This window comes from Ursus maritimus, unplaced genomic scaffold (assembly GCF_017311325.1).
Source record: "Ursus maritimus isolate PB19 unplaced genomic scaffold, ASM1731132v1 scaffold_17, whole genome shotgun sequence".
NCBI classification, from domain to species: Eukaryota; Metazoa; Chordata; class Mammalia; order Carnivora; family Ursidae; genus Ursus; species Ursus maritimus.
In genome coordinates this window covers 2,115,295-2,140,165 of record NW_024424119.1, presented here as the reverse complement: position 1 = coordinate 2,140,165, position 24,871 = coordinate 2,115,295, and positions in this window count along the sequence as shown.

The following is a 24,871-nucleotide window of genomic DNA, read 5'->3' as shown; positions in this document are numbered from 1 at the left end:
ATTTGTTAGCTTTGAAGGGGAGCGATAGGTCTGGTATCCCTTCTACTCCCATGAAGACATGCTAACTGTGCTATAGGAGGTAGGGACAATTTAGGAGCTTTACAGAATTTTAACAAAAAGAGGAATTCATGCAGTGAAATAGAAATTAGGTTCTGCTGAAATCTTTGCACATTCTCAGCATGATTTCATATGCACTTAATATACTGACAAGTATTCCAAATACAGAGTAATCCAAAATTTAATTCAGGATATTAAGTACCACTGAAATAAAGCTATCTTTTGGTTTAGCTTATGGATTCCAAACCAGGTCCTAGACCATTGCATTTTCACTAAAAGATTTTGTACCTACTTTGACAACAAATAACCACCTATGCCAAAATCTGTTTATTTACCAAGGATAAATACTTAAGAGATGTCCTTTAAAGATTCCAATTTTATATCAGAGGAAGTAGCAACTAGTATTTTTTAGAATACACAAACAGAATGCTATGTATCCACTGTAAGAACAAAGGCAATGGCCAAGTCACAAGGAGATAAAGCATTAGTATTGTTTCAATATCTTAACTGTGCTTACTGTTATCTCTGTAATATGATACTGTGTTGGCTACTGGGAATATTTGGAATCAAGGGCTCTCTGTGCTAAAAAGAAAGTCAAAGAACAGCTGGATGATTTCCTTTGCTTTATACATATAGAAGTTGAGGTCCAGTGAGGAAGTGATTCAGTCAAGTTCTAGGAGACCTCCATCATAACTTTGCCACTTTTAAGAAAGACCTTTCTATTTTTTTCTGGAAATAAAATCCCACAGTCTTTAACTTTAGTAGTTATAATGTTTATTGCCATTAAGGACAAGTTCTTTGTTGCTGGACTTTGGCATAGGCCCTAAGATAATGCAGAGGATGAATTTCAGTTACTTACCTTATTCCTATTGCATGTGTTGTAATTGACCCAATTTTGCTAGTTAGTCTCATATGAGAAACCAAAATGTTTTCTTATTTTGATCAGATTCCAAGATCCTTTCTCTTGTTATTATGTTCCAAAGCTTTGTATATAAGATTCGAGGTAAAAGAGACCTCTTTCTGACCGTAGTACAAGTTAAAAAAGCACTTCCGAATCTGATCTTCCTTTACATTTTTCCCCATTTACCACATACCATAAAGAAATGATTATATGAATCATACAGCGTTGAATCAGAGAGAAATTATTTGTTCCGACCTGATCAGGTATCTCATCTAAGCTTCTATAATCTATTGTTTAGGTCATAGACTTAAATATACAAAATTCTAGGAATTATAGCAAATGAGTCTTTTCAGGTAGTTAATGCTACTTACAGATTAAATGAGATCACATTTGTTAAGCTAGTGACTGGCAGCATAGTGAGTCTATTGTAGGAAGGTGTTTATTTTAAGGGTATAGTTATAACTCTTTAATGAGAAAGTAGTTATTGCTTTGAGATGAGTTCAGAGATAGGAACCCTTTCCACTGGAAGCCCAATGAAATTTCATGGCTTTTTTGACCTTGGCCATCAATATTATGGCTTCTAGCCATTCCCTCTGTTTTGGTCTGAGTGCACAGGTGGCAATATGACAAATAAAACAGTTGGGGCACAGGTTAAAATGCCAGTGGCAGAATTTGAGCCCCTGTGACCTAGGGAGTTGAGTAATCATAACAGGACCATAGCATCTGTGAATTCAGAACCATGGCGCTATTCCAGAAAGTGAGAATTCAAGTTACCTTCCCAGAATGACAGTTCTGTCTTTCCCTAATGGATTTCACACTTGTAACAGAGGTTCAGGTTGATCCACCAATCTTTGGTATTGACAGACAGAATCTGGGAATCACACTCTGAGATCATTTGGCCTAGGAAAGTTAGACAATCAATACTATCTTTGATGACTGCCATTTTCTCAATTTATCCTAAAGCAGTGAACCCATTATCTCAATATATTTTTAACCTACTTTTAAATAAATAATATCTCTGGAGCTCATGCTGAATAACCATAATGGCTAATAGATTAAAAACTAGTTGAATATAATTCTAACACTACCAAGTTTCCTATTAGGAATTTGTCATTGAAACGGGTGAAACGGGTTTTACCATGGGCTATTGCTACTGTCCTACCATTTATAAAAGTAATTTTATTTATCTTCAGAGTTTTATTTTGTCAGTCCATAAAAAGACACTTCACATTTTAAAAGGAAATAACTATCAGTGCAGTCTTTAAAAAGCAGAAGTATGTATGTTCCATTTGCTTTGTATTGTGTCCTACCATGCTGCTACAGACTCTGGGAGGCAGGGCGGGGAATACTGTTAGAGAATGATTTTTATGCTGTTCTTATGGGTTGCTTTGCACTGAAATGTTTTGAAATCTGAAATTCTACTTTGCCATTTTCATGAGTTATTTAAAGCATTCCTTCTGCACACTTGAGAATGATGAGGGTTTGAGGGTGCCAAGAACTAGTTTAAACTGACTAGGAGTGAATTCATGTTTTGAAGTCCTTATATCTCCCTACTCACATCACACTCTTTTGAGGAATGCTAAGAAATTGTTTGGACTTCAGAAATTTTTCACATCACCTTTTTATTTTCTTAAATATTGTTTGATTTCATTTGTCTCTCATTTTGTAAAATAACATACAAATAAAATGTCCTGCTTTTGTATTCTGTGGAATCAATGAAAGATTTTTTCTTTCTCTCTCTCTCTCTCACTCTCTCTCTCTCTCCACTCCATCGTGTTAGGACTTGCTGTGACAATACAGAAAAAGGTAAGACCTCAAGCCAATAAACTAAGAAGCTGCCATTTGTAACCAACGTCTGAAAATATTTCTAGCTAGTTTTTCTTAATGCAAATCTTTCCATTTGCACTGCCCCTGTGGTGGTTGCTCCTAATGTTATCTCTTTACCTGTGTATTTAAGAAAACTGTTTTCAGATGGATCTCTTTCTTTTCACATGCTATCCTTTGCTGTCTACCTCATTTATCTAGCTAATAGCATCTGTTTACCTACTTAAAAAGAATATTACTCTAAGGAATTGTTATGAAACCCTTCATGGGATAGGAAAAGAATTCCTGACATTTTTAGTCCTGAATACCCAAACTTTCTCTTCTTTTGAAATATACCACTGCATATGCATTTTAATTAAACCCAAACTGCGTTCACAGAAGGTTTTACATGTCACCAATTATTCTGAATGAGGGCTTTTCTCTTCTTTTGGGATGTTAAATCATCATCTCTCTTTCAACGCATGTGGAAAATGCAGCTAAAATTGTTGCAAATAACATCTTTTCTTAAGCATAAATTTGGGTTGTGGTCAGTTTTTCTTTTTCCCCCAGAAGCCCAAAAACTTCAATTGTCTCACTGCGGGTGTTTTCTAAAGTACAGTCACAAAAGAGATTGTGAAAATGACAATGTTGTGTTTGATATTTATTCTCTTGTGCTGACTTCCATATCAAAACTGCTAAGCTGGGAAGACAAAGGATGCTTTCCCAACTGCTGGCAACACAAAGCTCCTTTGTATTCTGACTCTTCTCTTTCCCTTACATCAACATCAATAAGAATTTTGTGGGAGAGACCAAAATGTCAGTCTTTCCAAGGAGCAATCAAGTCCAGTTTATTCTTTGCTCTGTAATTAAAGCCTGTTTCTGTGAGAAAAGTAAACCAATACCCCAGCAGCCAAAGATAAACTGCTGGGCTATTTTTAATCTATAGCAACCCATTCAACAGTAGGAACCCTTTGAGACTTGCAGCAGTTTGCATTCTTGAGCCAACAAAAAAAAGATTCATGGAAGACAATAGTGGATAATAGTTTTATGGTATTAAAATTGGGTTTCTTCTTTAAATGCTTGTTTTTGAACAAACACACTACAAAGGACATGGATGAAATTAGAGGATTTGGTGAATGTGCTTTATCCACCCGAACTGTGTATGCAGTCTGAAGGAGAGTAGAATATACCACTCCAAAGTATGCTTCTGTAACATAAGGATTATTCTGAGTTATTTAAAAAACAACACCAACAACAAAAAACTCAGCAGACAAGGGAGAACCTCTAAAAACCAAGCAGAGAATATTTTTGTAAAGATATTTGAATTTATAAAGGAAATCTTCATTTGTAATGGTGTCTTTCTTTCTGTACAGGGAAGAACTCTAGGAACTCATTGGGGAAGTCAAGAACTTAAATCTGCAAAACAACTATACCCCTGTTTACTGTGATTTGCCTGATAACCTTCTATAAATTGCTCTCCCACCCCCAACACTTCTTTTGTCTTTAGCTGGAAATGATGTTAAAAGTGGTGGTTTGGGCTATTTCAGAGTTAGTTTTCATGGGTCTCTCCCATGCAAACAGAGGAGTTATATGTATTATTAAACCTCTGCGTGTTTTTCTTCTGTCAATCTGTCTTTTATTACAGAGTTGGGGGAGAGTCTCAGCAAAGAACCAGAAGGGTAGAGGAAATAATTTTTCCTCCCCTACAAGTCTTTCCTTTCATTCCCTGAATATGTGCCAATCCCAATTCCAATGCCTTGATTTGCTACAGACTTGACCATATTAAAAAAGGAATTCCAGGGGGCGCCTGGGTGGCACAGCGGGTTAAGCGTCTGCCTTTGGCTCAGGGCGTGATCCCGGCGTTCTGGGATCAAGACCCACATCAGGCTCTTCCGCTATGAGCCTGCTTCTTCCTCCCCCACTCCCCCTGCTTGTGTTCCCTCTCTCACTGGCGGTCTCTATCTCTGTTGAATAAATAAATAAAATCTTTAAAAAAAAAAAAGAATTCCAAAGCAAAAGGGGAAAAGAGCTTAAAACTGGTTATGAGACTTACTTCTCGAGTCCCACCGTAAGGGTTCCCCTAGAGATAGCTTCTTCCTTATCACCCAGTTGACTGCCATACAGAAAATACGGACAGTGTGCTATGTCCTTCCTGAATCCCAGGGTCCTCTTATGTTTGGCTGCTAGCTTCTTTCTCTAGAGAAGAGAAAAAAATATTAATGCCACAATAATCTCATCAATTCAGTAAGCAACCCTTTTAGTTTTTAATGCCAGCTAAGAATTCCTCCATTCAATCCCTCTTTTCTATTATTTGGTATTCATATAATCAAAGGGTACATTAAAAGGATTTCCTAAACTAATGTGCAGCCTCTTCTCAAAGATATATAGAGCCAAGCCTATAGCTCTCTATAAAATATATTTTATATTTTATAAAATATATTTCATAGAGAGCCAAGCCTATGAAATTTTTAAATAGCAATATTATGAGTAGGTAAGTCTTTTTTCCTCATCTCCTGAGTCCAAAAACGTGCCTTCTCACTATGAGCTGCTCTGCTCGGGTTATGGCATATGTATAATATGTGAGGATTTGTAAAGGATTTTCCAAGGAAAACATCACCCTCACACTCAAGTCTCACTGAGACTTTAATATGTCAATGCAAGCCACAGACATGACCCACGTATGAAATTTAAAATTATTTCCTAGCCACATTAAAAACATTTTTTAAAAAGAGGTGAAATTAATCTTAATAATATATTCTTTTTAACTTAATATATCCCCAATATTATCATTTTAACATGCACTCAATATTAAAAACATCATTATTGAGGTTTTTTTTCTCTTTTTTATATGGAGGCTTTGAAATTCAGTGGGTATTGTACATTTACAGCGTATCTTATTTCAGATTAGCTACATTTCAAATGCCCAATAACCATAGAAGTCCAGTGGCTACCATACAGGTAGAAGTAGTTCTAAACCTTCACTGGTAGATGAGTCTTTCCTTTACATAGACCTACAGACTGAATACACAGATAGACAATAGCCAGACCATGTATGACAATAAACTCTGATCCATATAACATACCCAGGAAGTCAACCTATAACACCTATTGATGAGGGAACAGAAGGCAAGCTGAAGACAAAGCAGAAACTGACACTCTGCACCCCCCCACCATGGGATGTATGTGACATTCCTCAGGCACTCCTGGCTCCCCTAAAGGACAAAGAAATAGTTAACCTATAGATACCCATTCCCGCAAGACTTAAGTCTCCCTCAGTTTACAAATGTCTTTAGCAGTTTACTAGAACCGAAGCATTTCTACCAATAACCTAGCTTCTGGAAGGGAATGTAGATACAATTAAATGTCCTTATAATCTGCAGCCTCCAGAAGTTCCCAACCATCTTAATGTTAATGCCTTGCTAGAGGGAAAATCAACCTTAAACTTGACAATGGCAAGGCCTCCCATATCCTGTGAATCTTCTTTAACATATGAAAGTATTTTCTCAACCTCCCTTTTTGTTTTACATGCCAACAAACTCCAACCAGAGCATGCCTGAAGATTCCCTCCCCTTTTTTTTTCACTATTAAGCCTTCTCACTTCCCTGCCTGCCTTTGAGTCCCTACCAAACACAAACTGACTACTTGCTTTAGAGTTCTGAATTAACAGCCTCTGTTATCATTTGGGTGCCCTTAGGATATTTCTGTAAGACTTGAACTTCACTTTCCATTGTGTAGAAATTCTCTTATACTTGAAAACACAATTTGTGAACTCCTCGAGGAAAGGGTGGAATGTGGTACAGAAGGAGTGATCTTGGCCCAAGGCAACATGGAGCAGAGCGGTTATATTTTGCTGGAAACACACACATTCAGGGGTTTTGTTTGTTTGTTTGCTCTACATTTAGGTAGCATCAGACAAGTGTTTACCAAGATTGAGGCACAATGTGTCATGATGCTGGTAGCAGGCTGACAAAAGAGACCTTCCTCATCTGTGCTTAGAGGACACGCACTTTCCACCATGGAGAGGAAAAGTTGGTATTCCTGGATTTTTCACAATCCATTTCCCACTACATAGCCTGTGCCTGTAGCGGTATTTTAAAAACTTTCTGATAACGCTGGCTGGTGGCTGAGGTTTTTAGAAACAGGCAAGATGTCTGCCCAAAATGTGGGATTAGCACTTCATTTTTGGCTGAAGTTAAAGTGGGGAGAAAGCCCAAAGGAAAAACAGATCACTTCTGTGGCTGCACAAAGTAGTGGAATAATATATATAAATGTTACCAAGAAAATCTAGAAAATGTTTGCAAGCCCAGCAGTGTAAATGTTATTTTTAAGACTCAAGTTAAAGGAAAATTTAATCAAGGCAAATAGAAAATGATTTTTTTTTTTTTGGAGTTAAGTAAGAATTGGGTCCATTTCTTGTTGAAGAAAATTTTTCCAAATAGTGATCCCCTGCTTAGGATTCCAACCCACTGATTTAAAATGACCATTAGTTGGCCAAAATGAAAACATGAATTTTAAAGTTACCATTAAATGAAAATACTTTATTTTTAATAATAAATAAATAAAATGAAATCATTTCCACAGCTAGGCTACAGGAATTATGAGGTGTTAGAGAGAAAGGACATAGAATTATTTGCAAGGTATTTATAATCTGAAAGTCCAGGACTCCCTAACACCTTGTTTACCAGATGACAGCCACACCTTGACACAAGGCCTGAATACCCTTGCAAAGGTAATCACTTCCCACTCCTGCAGTAACTAGTTATCTGACAGGCTCCCACCCAATGTGTTTCAAAATTGTATGTGGACTGCACTATTTTTATATGAAATGCACTATTTCTTAGACTCTATTAAAAAAAAAATCTTCCCAGCGTAGTCCCACTTCGAGATATTACTACATGGTAAGAATGTAGCATTCTTGCCCTCTAAAAGATTTACAATGCAAACACCATCCACAGAGGAAAATTACATCACCTCACTATGAAGATGAGGCTTAGTTCATCAATCACTAATTGAGAAACTTACCCAAATATTAATATAAATGTCATATCTCCGTTGGACAGGACACAGAGCAGTGGTTTTGATTTGCTCATAACTTACATCGCCAGTGAGCCTTGATGTCTGCTATCTTACCCGTGCAGCAAGGGTCTTATCTAGGATGTGAGTTTCATTGGAAAGCTGGCTGTCTTGAAAAGGAGAGAAGAGATGAGAAAGAAAAACTAGACTCAGAGGACCAATAGCGTTTTCATTCGTGAACAGTTCAGATTAACTCATAAACAACAGAAACATTTTCATGATCGGGCAATGGCACCCTGTCTGCTGGCCACATTTCTTGTCCTTCGCAGGAAACCAACCCAACTGAAGTGACCTCTTGCCATAGCAGTGTCGAAATCTGAGCTGGTTCTAGGGCTCAGTTTTGTCACAATATAGTCACCTAGGCTGCCAGGCATTAGGGGAGTCATTGAGGAAATTCACTGATGACAATTCCTTTCTTTTTCTATCTTAGGCATTTCATATCTGTCAATATTTATTGAAATAAAAATAGTCACAAAATGATGAGACCATGAGAAATCCCTCCCTACTGCCAAGTACACACATAAGTGAGGAAATAACAACTGCTTCTTCTCCTGTATAGACCCCAAATCAGGAGCTGGAGGCAACCTTGCCCATGCTTTTCCCTCACCATCTTCTCTCTGACCGGAATTGTCCCTGGAAGGCATACAGGGCCAACCCCCTTCCAAACCACACCATGTGTGATTCAAGAGCTTCTGGAAATTAAGTCTATTAAGGCACCTATTTTGTGTCATAGTTATGTGATCCACAACCATTGTTGCTAAACCTGTTTGACACTTAATTTGCTCTTAATGGTGTGTTCCTCCAGACTTCAGGGATTTGGCTTCAACCTCCTCATGTCAAAGTCCTCTAGTAATATATCTATCTTCCCTACCCAATTACAGCTGGCTAAAAATATTGAAATATTGCTTCTATGTTGCTAGCATTTTATTCTAAGTGCTTTTATATATTAACTCAAATTAATCCTCACGGGAAATCTTTGTAATAATAATACAACCATCTGATCTTATAAATGAGGAAACTGAGGCACAGATTGGTTAAATAACTTGCCCAAGATTTCTCAGCCAGTAAGTGGGCAAGCCAGATTTCAAATCCAATATTTTGGTCCCAGAATCTAGGCTCTGAACCTACACACACTATTGCTTTTGGAGGACTATGTTTTCCTAATCTCTGCATTCCTAGCCCCTAGTATGAAGCTTGGATCATCAGCATTTTGAGTAAATGTTCAGTGATTTGGGGATGACATTGAAGGCAGAGTCCCCATGCAGCTTCCATCGTGTGGATGTGGATCATGAGGTGTGGATGCTTGAAGCTGACGAAGTGCTGCGTCCTTCAACAGGCTGACCCTGCCATTGTCCCTATTACCCAACCTGGCCTTCTGTTTCCCACTGCTCTAGTTCTTCCTGAGATTATCAGTGACACCGAGGTGACAACAGCACTGCCATCATACCTCTGCCTTCTATTCTGTTCCCTCCTCTAACACTAGCTCACCTTTTCCAGTCCCTCTCTCTGTTTCTAAAAGGAACGGGAAACCTCTATATAATAAACAGTGAAAAAAAAAACCAGACCAGCTATCCACTCTAAATTATACGGCAGAGGGGACTTACTTAGAAAAGTCTGTCTTGTGTAAGTCAGTTACTCTTGTTCAGCCATAATATATAAGAATGTCTAAAGAAGTCAGTATGATCATATCACAATCCTATACCTGAACCAAACTCCCACCCAGGGGATGCCAGTTCCTCTTGCTTTTTAATATTCTTACTCATATATGCAACTAAAACATGTCCTATGCTCCTGGGGATACTTATATTGGAAGCCAATAGAAGCAGAAGTATTAGGTACATGTCTTCTGTGTGTTCCTGGAATGTGACTGAGTGCTAATAGTTTCAACATTGGGAAGGCAATGATCCACATCCTGGAGTGGATATTTAGATTATCTAGAGTTAAGCACTTTCCTAGAGGTCAAGCACTTTCTTCTAATTAGGAGATTCTTATGGAATGAAGAGGAGGGCATTACTGACTCTTGGACTTCATCAGTGGTTCATTGATGCTCAGAATACAATAATGACTAGGACAAGTCTCTGGCTTCAAGGAGCTCATAACCCATCAGAGGAGACAGATTATTTCTTAAAGTGTTACCCATTGTAATAGAGGTCTGCACAGCATGTTACATGAATAGATACATGCAGGACTGGCTACAGAAGTTTCAGAGTCCAGTGCAAATGAAAATGTGGAGATTCTTAAGACCTTTAAAATGCATTAAATCAAATGCAGGTCCTGCACACATGGAAAAGATGATAGGATTGGGGTATAGAGCACTCGGATGCTTCAAAAGGGAGTGACATCAGCGCTGGTTCTAGTAGGATGACTAGAAGTTTAACATGTTGAGAAGGAGGGAAGCACATTATGGGCAAGAAAAGAGACAAAATACAAAGGCAGGCTGTGTGAGAGCAGGTTGTCAGTCTATTTGGGGGATGACAAGCTATGAGGCTGGAACATAAAGACTTGGACTGAGGATGCCAGGAGACACATCTGTGAAGGACAGTTGCAACCAGAGTGTCAGGAGCTTTGTGAAATGACTTGGGAAGAATCAGGCAAATCACAATGTAATTGTAGTTTCACTACTTCCTGCGGGCAAGCTCTTGGGTAAAAGACAACATCCCGAGCTTAAGGTTTTATCTGAAAATTAGAGAGTTCTAGTTTTGGCTCAGCCATTAATTAGCTGTGAGACCTTAAATAAGTCACTTCCCCTCTCTGAAGCTCAGCATCTCTGAATATAAAATGAAAAGCGAAGGTGGGTGAGAATGAGGAGAAAGCTTCAGCCACCACACGCCTAAGGTAGAGCGGCTTCATTTTTATCAGCATTATGCACGTGTACATGTAAATGCCCACTCATCTACGTATGTGCATATATGTGCATATGCACACATGCATAAATGTATCTATGACATGTATGCTATTGTATGTATTTTTGTATGTGTGTTATGTCACTTAATAAAAATAGTGCTGTATATTATGTGGTAATAAAACATAACATATAACTGTTATACATATTTTATTTATTCAACAAAATGCCTCTGTGTTCACATCTGAAAATTAGGGGTATTTAAAAGTATCTACCTTGTAGGTTAGTATGAAGATTAAATGTCTAAAATACACGTAATGTACCTAAAAATGTATCAGGTGCAGAGTAAGCATTGCTAAGTCTTAGTTCTTACTCTTTCATTGGCTGGAATCTAAGCTCAAGATGTCGGGAATATGGGTGTCTTTTGAGTTCACTACTGTCTTCCTCGCGCCTTGGACAGTGTTGGCACTTAGTGGGTGCTCACTGTATTTGCTGAGTAGATGAATGGACAGGGTCTATGACACACTTGTTTCCAGGCCAACATTGGAGATACAAAGGTAAATAAAACAAACATGAACCCAGTCCTTATGAGTCTATATTAAGCAAATACACACACAGTTAAAGATCAGTTGGAATTTGTGTTTAGTGCTTTATTAGGATCACAGATAAGATTTAGTTTGAAGAATAGCTCCCTGTTCGCTAACAGTTTGAAACCTGCAGGAGTGATTCATCCCCAATGCCTGCCAAAGTTGTAAATTGTCAGATTTGACTAATATGTGAAGCAATGGACAGAGAGATAGAGGGAATGAGAGTTCTCGGCTAGTAGCAGGGACCGACAGGCTAAGACAGAAAAAAATGATATGAAACAAAGTAGGAATGATTCTGTTCTATGAAAATGACTTTTCCCTAGTGGGCTATGTTCTCTATATTTCTGCGTGTCACCAAGGGAAGGAAGAAGAAATGGGCCCTGTCCTCAAGGAACTTCTCATCAATTGGAAAAGACAGGTTCAAGACATATTCATAAAATAGTGGCAAGATTTTTCCCTCCACCCACTGCCATCTCAAGTAAAGATATTCCCAAAGGAATGATGTGAATGGATTGCACTTGCTCTGGGAAGGTTTAGAAAACCGATGAGTTTACAGCAGAGAAGAGAGAAGAAACTCTGAGTGGCTGAAAACCGTCATGGCACAACTAATTATGTGGCAAGCCTTGCTTGCTTGGGGTCAAGGACACAAACATGGGCTAGCAAGAGGCATGTCGGTTAGCAGAGATCGCTGCAAGAGCAGTGACCTAGCTACCAAACGCACCCATGGACACTTCCTGTTACTCAGACAGGTGAGTATTTTCACAGCAGTATCATTTCTTTACACCACGGAGGCCTAACCGCACCACTACACCCATTTGTCAGTTTCTTTGCTAGAGCAATCGTGTAAACCTACAAGGGCAAAGAAAAGTAAAACCAAGACTCCCAGGGCAATCATAATTCACCCACATTGCTCATACATGTTCATTTGGTTTCTAAGTGGATTGCTTATTTTATGGCATGTGCAGTATGTACGAGTTTTCTTAGAATTAGTTTAAATTGTCCTTAATCAGAAATATGTCACGCAACAGCCTTTTTCTCCAAATGCGTATTTTACTCAGTGGCACACAGCCTGTGCCATTAAGCCCAAAATTAAAGAACATGAAGCAATTAACATTTTTCATCCCTACTGGTTCTATTTTGCTGTGCCTACATTTGAGAGAAAGGGAATACTTTAGGTCCTCAGAGAACCATAAGTAATGTTATCGTTCTAACAATTCGGATTTCTTATCTTCTTTAAGCCATGTAGTCGTGTACTAAACAAGGTGGGAGAAAATGCCTGTTCAGTCCCATTTCTGCCAATGTGGAGACTGATAAACATGAGATAGTAGAGATTTATGTCTGCTGGGCTGGCAGTCATTTCATATTTACTCGGACTACGCGATTGAAATCAAATCGGAGGCTCCCTATCCAGGAGTGTGTGATTTGTTATCTAAGTAACTATGTGCGAGCAAATCAGATGTGGGTAAGATATTTCCATTATCATCATGTGTGTTCATTCTGATTCACGAGGCCTGGCCTCATCTACACCTGCTTGATCAATGCTGTTCTTTTCAGTTTTATGTTTTTGCTATGCTTGGGCGGGCTATTCTGTTCTTGTTAACTTCTCAATTGGTAATCACAAAGGGAAAATTTAATAAAAGGAACCGAGGAAATACATTTTGTGTATGGTCCTGGTTAATAGACAAACGATTGCTTGATAAGGAATTAAGGGGAAAATGTACGAAGAATTCATAGAAGCAGGAGGAGTTTGTTTTGCTCACAGTGTACAAGCCTCAAATTCCAAAATGCCAGACTGGAGACTATTTATATTTTCTTTCGTATTCTGAGGGCTTTTTTGTCTACTTATTACTAACAATCTTACCTTTAGTTTGCAAGGAGAAAAAAAAAAAAGGATGCAAACCTATTTTTGTCATACAATTTCACAAACCATTTGACCTTAACTTTGCAAGCAGAAGTATATATCTCTACCAATAATTATGCTATCAGTCAGGATTCTTGTTTGCAAAACTACAACTGACATAAGATATTTTAAAAAAAGGAAAAAGAAATTTTTCAGAAAGAGCACAACATATGCATCAAGGATGTTTTAATAGGAACTGTCTTGCAAGAACAGCCCTGCACTGTTGCAGAGACCCACTGCTGCTGGTCACTCTCACAACTACTAGGAATAAATCCTACCTCTCCTTTGGCTGAAGAACTCAAGTCCCAGGTAGGATCCAGCTGGCAGAGACCAGGTCTTGTGGCTGCTTGTGCCCTGCTATGAAACCACGGGAAGAAAGAAATTTTCTATGTTCTATGATGAAAGGAAATAACGCTATGTCTCCCACTACTCTATCATTGGGTGTTATCTCCCAAATGGGAATAGAAATTATATACTGGAGTCCCCCAGATAACAAAGGTCTGCTATTCCTTCTTTATTATTGATTTCATTTAAAATAGTAGGTTATAAATATACTGATACTTTTTAAAACCTGAAATTGAAATTTATTTGTTCTTGGTATATACTGTTATGTAACATGTAGGCAAACATGTTACATGCTACAGTAAACATTTTGGGACTCATTTTATATTTAGAGAGAAGTAAAATTAGAGAAGTTCTCATATTTAACTAGAATGTCGGTATTATTTCTCGGATCTATAACTGTTTTAAATGTCTTACTTCTCTTTTTAATTCCAGGCTCCATGAATATCAGGTTTATTTCAAAATGGATGACCTAAATACCCAAGAAATGTAGTGTGGATGGCTTCCCTAAAGCCTCTGTCAGCACCCTCCTCCCTTGCACATTCTAATACAGAGACTGGAAACACACGTGCTCCCTTTCACAGCTTTTTTTTTTTACAGAGAAGAGTTTGTATGTAACTATGATACATATGCAGAATTGAACCAAAGACACTCCAGACACTCTGAGGAAAGTTACCGTTTACTAAAATTAAAGTATGGTTGCAGCCTAAGCAACACTCCTCACTTCCCTCTACTTTCTACCTTGAGCATGGTCAAAGGTACCTGGAGCTGAAGAGAAAAGACCAGCCTTAAGGGAAAACCAAAGAACCGAGAGATGTTAGTGCTGACACCTGCTTCCATATTTGGACTTCTTGCTAAAGAGTGAAATTAACCCCTCCCTTCCCTTGGGTCCAGTGTAAATCAAGCCTGGGGGCACTTGCAGTTGAAAGCATTCCTAAGTGATACAATGCGTTTCAACAATTCACATCCATCCGTAACTGGACATTCCAAACACCCTACTTCTACCATTTACTGAGTGTTGAATTTGGGTTAGCACCATGGAAGTGAGGTATAATCCAGACTCTCAAGGAGAAAGATAGTCCACATAAGGAGATGCATAACTAAGGTAACGTGGTAAATGCTAAAACAAAGGAATGTTCCCTGAGCAGAGAGGACATGATTAATTTCAGTATCAGGACTAGATTCAGCAAAATGGAATAACCTGGAAAAAGATCAGTTGTGATCTATTGAATAAGATGACACAATACTTAGCATTTTACAACAAATATTATTACAGCAAATTCATATTTCTAATGAATACTGAGAATAACATCTACTATATGGGATCTTTTACATAGTAATCCCATTTTATCTTGGAAAAACTGGTGTGAGGTGGAACATATGTGTAGCTGATGAAAATTGAACTCCAAAAAGTCTAAACCAGTTTTTCTCAACCTCAGCACTATTAACATTTTAGACTAGCCAATTTTTAAAAAGATTTTATTGTGTTCAATGCACTTAACATGAGCTCTACCTTTTTAACAGACTTTTAAATGTACAATACAGTGTTGTTAACTATAGGCACAATAGATTTCTTGTACAACAGATCTCTAGAACTTATTTATCTTGCATAATTGAAATTTTATACATGTTAATTAGCAATTCCCCATTTCCACAGCACCTGATAACCACCATTCTATTCTTTGCTTCCATGAGTTTGACTGTTTTCGATACCTCATATAAATGGGATCATGCAGTATGTATCCTTCTTTGGATGGCTTATTTTAGTTATCACAATGTCCTCAAGGTTCAGCCATGTTGTCATATATTAAGGGATTTCCTTATTTTTAAAAGCTGAATAATATTCTATTGTATGTATATGCCATATTTTAAAATTCATTCATTCATCAATGGACATATAAATTATATCCATATCGTGGCTATTGTGAATAGTGCTTCAACAAATATGGGAGTACTAACATCACTTTGAGATCTTGATTCGGGATAAGACCTCATTGTGTGAAGCTATCCTGTGCCCTGTAGGATATCTGGCAGCATCTTTGTCCTCTGTCTACCTATAGTGCCACCTGCCTATACCCTGCTGATAGTACCAGCCCTCACCCAGTTCTCAGAACCAAAAATGTCTCCAGATATAGCCAAATGTTCCCCGAGATACAGAGATGAATTATCACCTCCGATTGAGAACCCCACCAGTTTAGATGGCTTGAACAGAAAGTGTGACCAAATCAAAACTAAGACCTACACCGCTGGATTCCCTATTCTGTGTTCTCATCCTCAGAGGACTGGAACTCAGGGAATAAGATCACCCAATTGCTACAACCACTTTCATTCACAGATAGGACTGCCCAGAGATAATTCAAAACATGTATCTTCCAGATATAAAATCAAATCATCAAGTGTAAATAGACACCCAACACATGAAAAAGATTACATGAAGAGCTCTGGGGACAACTGTAATAATGTGCCACCTAATTTGTTGTTCCTATTTCTCATGTTTTGCATAACCTCTGAAACTGGGCCATCTACCCCAGGTTTTGAGGCCAAGCTTATTCTCAATAGGAGAAATTTAAATAATCACATGTCAGAAGAATGCAATCACAAGATTAATTTAGCCTTTGCTGAGGTTGTACTCTAGTCCAGGGCAAACTTTTTTTGTAAAGCGCCAAATAGTAAACATTTGAGACTTAGTGGGACATACGGTCTCTCTCACAACTACTCAACACTGACTTTGTAGCTGGAAACCAACCATAGAAAATACATATATGAATGAATGTAGCTCTATTCCAACAAAACTTTATTTACAAAAACTGGGTTGTACTTGGCCCATCGGCCATAGTTTGCCAGCTTCTTCAGTGAACTGCATTCTTTATTTCTATACCAAATCTTTCTTCTACCCGTTCCAGTGACCAAATTATAATCTATAAGCTTGTAGTCACAGGAGATATAATTTTCTTTACTTTTCTATAACTTAAACTAATTTCTGTTTCAGACCTATGTTCTGGTTAAAACTAAATCTCAGCCAATTCAGATTCATCTCTGCTTTTTCATAATAAATTCAGGATTATCTCACTGATTTTAGGACTTTCTTCATCAACTCAAGATGTTTTCTTCCTTTCCCAGGTTGTGGCTCTGTTTTAGAAACTCCAGTAGTGCACACATCAAGGGAAGGAGTAACTAGTCCCCCGCCTCCACATGTCCACTAACCTTTTAATTCTGGTTTCTGTTTGTTATCTACAATACACTCCCTGTTTTAATATAGGTTATATTATTATTTAGTTATGGTAAGGCCAACAGATCCAGAGGTGACTGCCATTATAGTTTGTTATACTCACAGATTCCAAGAGGAAAGGGCATGCCATGTGCCATGGGGTGCCACATGGGGAAGCACCAGACTCATCGGGAGGTGGAGGAAGGTAGGAACCTTGGGCAAGAGACTCTACTGTGGTTTCTGTAGGCAGAAATAATCAAGGTAGGTTAAAAAGACTTAGGATTGGCTAGTTTGAAGAATTTCAGTGGGTTCTGGGACATAAATTCCCAGGCTGTGCCTGGCTCTGGAATGATTAGTATAAATAGATAGTGGCCTGAACTATGAGGTTCCAATAAGGAAGCTATTTGGGAGTATGGATTCTGGATTGGTTGGTTTGTATTTTAAAAACTGGCTAGAGTAGCAAGTTGTTTACTATCTCTAGAAATTGGCTAACCCTGGAAGGGACAAGTCCCTCCAGGGTCAGCATGACCCCCGATGTCAAAGCATCAGTATACAGAAAATAAAAGACATAAATAATACATTTTCCTCTTCAGACTATAAAGGCCTCAGACTGCTCTTTGGGCTGAATTTAAACTGCTTTCAGGCATCTGGTGAAAGTTCTGAAGATACTCACACCATGCCTAGGATACAGAAACGCTGTAAGCTTACTTAATACTGAACAAGAGTCTATATAGTAATTTCAACTGTTCTGCATTGCACAGAAGAGACAGCCAAGGCTACCTGCCTCTTCCAACTCCAATTAGCAAGCAGTATACTCACTGATGTTACCATCAGACCTCTTAGACTTATCTGAGTTTCTAAAGTCCTGGCCTCTGGTCTTAGCTGGAGAGAGAAGAACAAGGCATAACACTCCTTCTCATGGACACCCGGGTATATAAAATCTTGCTTTCCCCTGGTTTAATTCTCTTGTGCATCCCGGAGAAAATAAACCTTGCTGGGGTAGGGGCAAAAAAAAAAAAAAAAAAGCTAGAAAAACTAGCTTTTGCCAACTGATATTCTTTCCCATCTATTATTTAGTGCATAAACTTTATGGCCTGTATCCCTCAGGGCTATGAGTTTTGGAAACCAAAACCAAGGCTTTTGAAACTCACCTCTTTTTCTCTTACACCACTCTCTGCCACAATATTTAAAAGTTTATTTTGATACTCAAAAGTTGAGCTTTGACTCCCTTTTTTTCTTTTGGTATTTTCTTTGGTAATATTTCAGAGAAGGAGCCTGGGAAGGAGAAACACATTGATTAATATATCAAAATATTATCTTGCAACAACAGTTATATCCACTGGGTACCTGCCTTATTCCCCTTGCTTAACTTCCACCTTGAATGCTTTTCTGGAACCATGGCCCTTCTGTCTTGATTTCCTTACCCTGTTCCTGTTCAGACAATCATCACACTCTTCCCTTTCCTGGTGAAGCTGTGCTCCCACTGATGAGTAATTTTCTCAGGGACACAAACAAGAAGGAATTTCTGTGCTTGAGGAAATCATGGGAACCACAAATTCTGAAATTTTCACCCAATATAGTCTTTTATTTCCCCTTACGAACCTAAATACAAGAACACCTGGATGAAGAGGGACATGTTTAATATGTAAATCTCTACCTTGCACACACTGAAGGTTTTCAAATGTAAAAATTTGAGAATAGGCAAGAAATTAAAAATAACTAAGCTTGTGTCTTCGGGTGCAGCCAAATATGATTTAACCGTAGACTCTCACCCCTGTGTACAAAAAGGACTGGTTTCATTTCCATGCATTTCTCTTTCCTTCATTCATTTGTTCACTAAATATTTGTTGAGCACTTACTACGTGCCAGAAACTAATCTCGTCACTGGGGATACATTAGTGAACAAGAGATGAAATCAGCCACCTTCATGGAATATATGTTCTAATGGCAAGAAATAAGTGTTTAATTGCTGGTATCTAGATAGAGCTTATTATGTGCCAGACATTAATCTAATCTCCACAGTAACATGATGAGATAGTTACTGTTATTTACCATCCCTATTTTCCAGATAATATTTAATAGTTTGTCCACAATTTTAGAACTAGTAAGAGGCTCTAAAATAAGTAAGAAGTTGAACCAAGGCAGACTAGTTGCAGAGCCCATGTTCTCAATCACTCCAGTCAACTGCCTTTAGCTTATAATTAAATATAGAGGATGTTAGAAGTCAATGATTTCTTTGGGGAAAAAAATGAAGTATAAAAAGGGAGTAGAGCATACTACGGGAAATCAGAATCTTAAATAGGGTTGTTAGGGAAGGCTTAGCTAGCATGTGTGATTTGAGTGAAAACTTGTAGGATCTTGAGGAATCAAGAGAGATACCTATTTATGGTAAAGGTGTTCAGGCAGAGGGAAGCAACTGCAAAATCCTTGCAGCAGGGCCATGCCTGGCGCTCAAGGGTGCAATTTTGCTTGTTACTTTATAAAGCACCTCATATCTGTTTATCAGAAAGCACCCATCTTTGAGTTCTGTTACTGTTGTGGCAAATTATAAGGCTTTCCTTCTTTTTTTTTTAAGAATTTATTTATTTATTTGAGAGAGACAGTGCGTGAGCATGAGGGAGAGTCAGAGGGAGAAGCAGACTCTTTGCTGAGCAGGGAGCTTGATGTGGGGCTTGATCCCAGGACCCCTGAGATCATGACCTGAGCTGAAGACAGCCACTTAACCAACTGAGCCACCCAGGTGCCCCAAAATATAAGGCTTTCAAAAATGATCAATCATGATTTCTTCCTAATAATTTCAAAGCAGCGTTTTTATAACTTTCCCTTCCACAATTAAAAAGAAATGGATGGGTGAGACAAGAATTAAAAAGAGAAAGGAATAAAAGCGATGCATTATCATCACACCTTGATACGATCAATGACGCATTATAAGCGATTAATAAAATGTGAAGCAAACAAAAATAAGAACTAGCTCTGATTTTAATATGCATTTCTTTTGAAATGAAAATGATCATCCTTGTTAATTGGAAAAAAAAAATCTAAACATCATGGCCTGAAAGGCATGAATACTCATCTTGTTAATATAGGCATTGAGCTAATGGTAAACCTCAAAGGATCTTATCTGCCCCAGAAAGAGAAAGCATACAGAGCTGGTCTTGGCTAAAGCTAAACTGATGGTGGTTGTTGCATTCACTTTGCCCTAAACTTTCCCAAACTCTTTATCAACCAGTTGATATTGTTCCTGATTTACAGGAATTAGAGATTAAACAGCTTGCAACAGAGGCTGCCCAGCCAGACCCTGGCAGGACGGATGCGAGGCTCACGAATGCCTGGCTATTTGCTCTGCTCTGTTAACAGATGGCTTGCTTCTAAGGACAAAGTTTTTTATTTTCTTTCAAGTTTTCTTTGGGTTGTATAAAGAATGGAGGTCCTGGCAGCTCCGTGTTCACTTTGCTCAGTCCCAGAAGACATTAATCAAGGTCTAATGAGAAGAGATCTTAGGCTCAGAATCAAGAGAATAGGACACAGATCCCAGCATTTTCACTAACTAGTGGTGCAATTTATAAAAATGAACTTTTGATCCTTCCAAACCTCAGTATCCACATTTAAAAACGAAGGCAAAAATTACTCCTCCTCCAGTTTTCATTAGATGTTGTAAGAAAAAAGTGAGAAAATAGGTTGAAGTACACTAAAAATTAAAGTCTTTAGCAATAAAAGTGGTTGTCTATTATCCTATCTTATTTTTCCTACCTTTTTATTCATTAATAATTCTTAAGATTTTCCCAATCTGTTTATTCTCATCTAACTCCTTAAGCTCTCCTAGCCTTTTCTGCCTCCTTTCTCTGTATTTACTATTTAAGCTACTTTCCCTCAAACAGACTTATTTCTAAATTAAATTCTTTTGAGTCAATTCACTTACCTAACAACCTCAGTACTACAGTTTTGATGATTCTTTTTTTCTGATATGCCATCATGTCTGCATTTAATTTGTATGTATTCTTATGTGACATTGGCTACCATTCACTCTGATATAATATAAGGACCCCAGCATTCAACAGGATTTCATCCAAACCTCTGACTGCACTGGTTTGCCCTCCCTGCTCCCATCTGCCCAGACTGAAAGGATCAAATGCAAAGGGCTGGTTCTCCTGAACAGAAGGAACGCTTACACATTTGGGTGGAAGTATAGAGTCCATGCTGAGTAAGATTTAAAAATATAAGGGGAGCCTAAAAATGAGGTAGTAACTGAGGAGACACAAGAAAATTAGATGGAAAGTCACCACACACTCTTTAAGGAGACTCAGAGTCTCCTTATTTTCTTCTTATTTTTCCATATTTTATCCATTTTATATGCAATGTTTAATGTGTTTTCTTAGAAATATAACCTAGTCTCAAAACACTAATATGATGATTGGATAAAGAGAAAAATTCTCCTCTGATGAATTATCTGATGTCTTTGGATGCTAAGCTGGTGTGAATTCGTCTTTCTCCTCTTATACCCCCATCTGTCCTCCACTATGTTTCCCTGTCCATATTCTGTTCACCGTTTCCCTCAATCCTATTCTCTCTCTTTTTTTTTTCCTTTTGCTAAAGATAACTTGGTCTGCTTAGTCTCGTAACCTCTCCTAGGCTATGCTCCTCTTGAAGTCAGGGATTATGTTGCTCATACAGTATTTCCATCCCCAGCTCCATATTCTATTGTAAATCCTCTGGAAGTTGTTAGATTAATCTCCCAGCCCTCACTTAATCCTGTATGGAGTCACCCTGCCCTCACTAAAGTAACATCAAATTTCACCAGTTGTGGAATCCATGTTACTTCTACTTCTGACCTTAGTTCAGTGGCTTGAAGCTATATATCATAGAGCCCTAAGGGCCCCTTAGACTCTGGAGAAAAGAAAATGAAAACCAGTGTTCTAGTGAGAAATTACAACCATGTCTAGGTGAAGAATGGGATCTCCAAAAGCATATGCTGACATGGATTTTGGGGGCAAGGTATTTACTAGGGATCAACATCTGTGAAATTTAGGAGAAAGCGCAGTTGGGCAGAGAGATATGCCAAACTTTCATGCAGCTTCAAAAAGCCTGAGCCAGCCTAGCCAGGGAGGGGGAGGGGGTTGTCTAGAACAATATTGCTTGTCAGAGATGTCCCTATGCATTTTGGACCAAAATAGCTGAATCTTTATACTCTCCCTTTCCCCAACACACACACACACACACGCACACACAAGCACGCATGCGGGCAGGTATGCGAACACCTTCAGACACCAAGTGTAGGCTTTGACCTTGGGTGGTAAGGCTTTTTGCAGTTGAGATCCACCTTGAAGGAACTGACAGGTGGAGGCTGCTGGCTGACCACACTCCCCACAGCTGAGCGACCAGTTTCACCTTGAAAGGAAATCTGTGCGGCACGTCTCCTCATCTACCACTTGAGTTGTCATAATTGTATTTGTATAGATGGATTAAAAGGTGCGTATGTGGTAAGTTAGCTCAAGCAGCTTAGTTCTGCGAGGCATGTCATTGAACAATCTGAGTCTACTATGAAAGTAACTACAAAAGATCTCTGTGGTTATTTCTTTCAGAGTTCATGCTTCCTCATCTGTCCATATAGTTCAGCCATGCGTTCCTTAGGTGTGCTAGAAACAACTCTTAAAACTCAAACTCTGCTTTTATCAATTGTCCACAGCAATTAGTTGGTCTGCTGTAACTACAGTTGAAAAAGCTGACATTATTTTGGGTAATGAAATTACTAGTCATGTAACTTCTATGTTCAGTGCAATTGTCTTCATATATCAGATACTAAGGAAGGACCAGGGGTCATATGGCAACCTGAAATAGGCATCAATGAGCATCTGCTGTTAGCTGCATTCACAAGAAATGAATGGGAACTGTAGAAATTAACCAGAGACTTTTCGATCACTGACACATTTTAGGAGAAAGCAGTTATAAACCATCGCAATATGGTTTCCTGTTCTCTCTCATTCTCTCTCTTCTCTGATCCTGTGTTCCTCTCTATTCTACCATGTCTTCCTCCTCTTGTTTAGACACTTCTGATTTTTACAAGCATAGTCCCTTTTGGGGAATAAAAGAGGGCGAGAAGAATTGGCTAGAATTGGTTATATGAACTGCAAAGAACTTCACCATTTTGAAGCAATTTCATCTGTGAAAATCCAAAGCTATTCCCGGTGGCCCATGAGGATTGTGTGGTTTTGTGGGAAGGCCTGACCAAAGCTTTAGTGTTGTCTGAGGACTCTTGCCTCCTGGGGCTTCACATATGTACAGACATAGCTTATAATGCTTGAACAGAAATGTCACCATCAGTGATTAAAACCTAATTTAAATGGTTTGCGAGGGGGTGTTGGGGGGTGCAGTCAGTTAAGCAACCCACTCTTGATTTTGGCTCAGGCCACGATCTCAGGGCTGTGAGTGAGATCAAGCCCCGCGTGGGGCTTCGCACTCAACGGGGAGACTGCTTGAGGATTCTCTCTTTCCTTCTCCCTCTCTCCCTCCCTCTCTCAAATAATAAATAAACAAATCTTAAAAACAAAACAAAACAGGTGCCAGGGCACCTGAGCAATGAGAAGTCTTCAAGAGTTTCTTTCATTCTATCTTTTTTCAAACATGGGTAAATTATCACACAGTTGGGCTTCCAAGAATCACAATGAGGGGGTTCAAATGTCATCTATTAATTAGTGTTTGTTTTGGTATGCGGCTGCCAAAATCTGACAAAAGATGAGAACGGTGCATTTGACTTCTTCAGGTACAGATGCTTGGTGAAGGAAAGCATCCATAGCATGTTTATTATTCTAGATCAGAATTTTAGGGAATTGTTTCGATTCAGCCTAGGTTCAATAACTGAAATCACCACCATGGCCTGTTACTTACAGGTGTAATCCATGTATCTACATCTCTGCTCTAAAGGTTCAAATTACTGGGTTATGTTTGTGTGTGTGTTTGCACATGCATGTGCTTTAGGACATGGAGAAGAGGTATCACACTTTGCTTGGCATAGCAACAACCAAGTGTCACTCAGAATAAATACTATAATAGACGGCAAATTTTCTCCCCAGGCGTTTATGCATAGTTAGGCTCATAGAATGAGTTTTAAAATGTTAATGTTTACTAAGCAGTTATTGTACATAAGTCTCAGCTCTGAAAGTTCTATAAGTGCACATGCATTATTTAATTAAATCCTTACCATAATCCTATTATTAGGTACTATTGTTATCTCCGATTTACACGTGAGGAAATTGATACTTGGGAAGTTGAAGCAATTTGCCTAAGGTCACTCAACTAGTAAGTGGGAGAGTCAGGACTGAAATCAGCTATTTGTGGCTCCAGGACCAGTGGCCAAACAGCTAGTAAATGGCAGACTTACGATTTAAACCCAGGTCTTCTGGCTCTAAAGCTTGTGCTTTTAAGCAGCTTTTACAACCTTGGTGTTTAGAAGGCAAGCTAGGAAATGCTGTATCTGAAGAGGATTTGTAGAAGATGAACCCAAAACCCAATGCATACATATACCTACAAAATGAAACAAAATAAACAAAACACAAATTAGCTAAATGTCCTCTGCTTAATTCATGATTGCCTAACAGGCAAGGAAATATCTTATCCTACAGGTTTCCTCTCCTTTTTCTGCCTTAGCTCAATGGGACCCATGCTCTAGTTCTTAGAACTCTCCAGAAAACTCACTTGTGTTTTGTTTCCACAATAACTGGGACACCAGCAGTGTTCTCCCCACTTCTTCACACTCTCAGTGCTGGTCTATCACATGCGCCAAAGTCAGGCGAGGGGAGGAGAAAAAGGGGGCAAGCCTCCATCTCCCCATCTTTTCCAGGACCTGCTGCTTTCTTTCTTTCCTCAAGAGGAACAACAATAAAAATAAAACAAATACAAAGACTGCTTCTGAAAATCCCCAGGAAATTCTTTTTCCAGAGTTCTCCCTCACTAATTTGGCTGACATTCCTGCTGGTAACAGACCCAATGAATCCTTCATAATTGCTGTGAACCACACAGGGAACAGGCTAGGAGGAAATCTCTTCTGCAACAGCATACAGCAAGAATAAAAGAGGCAGGGGATTTTGCAGAATGTCAGCCCCCTGAAACTAAGAGCAAAGCCTTTCTTTGCCCAGTTAGGATGCCCACTATCCTAGCTTGGCCG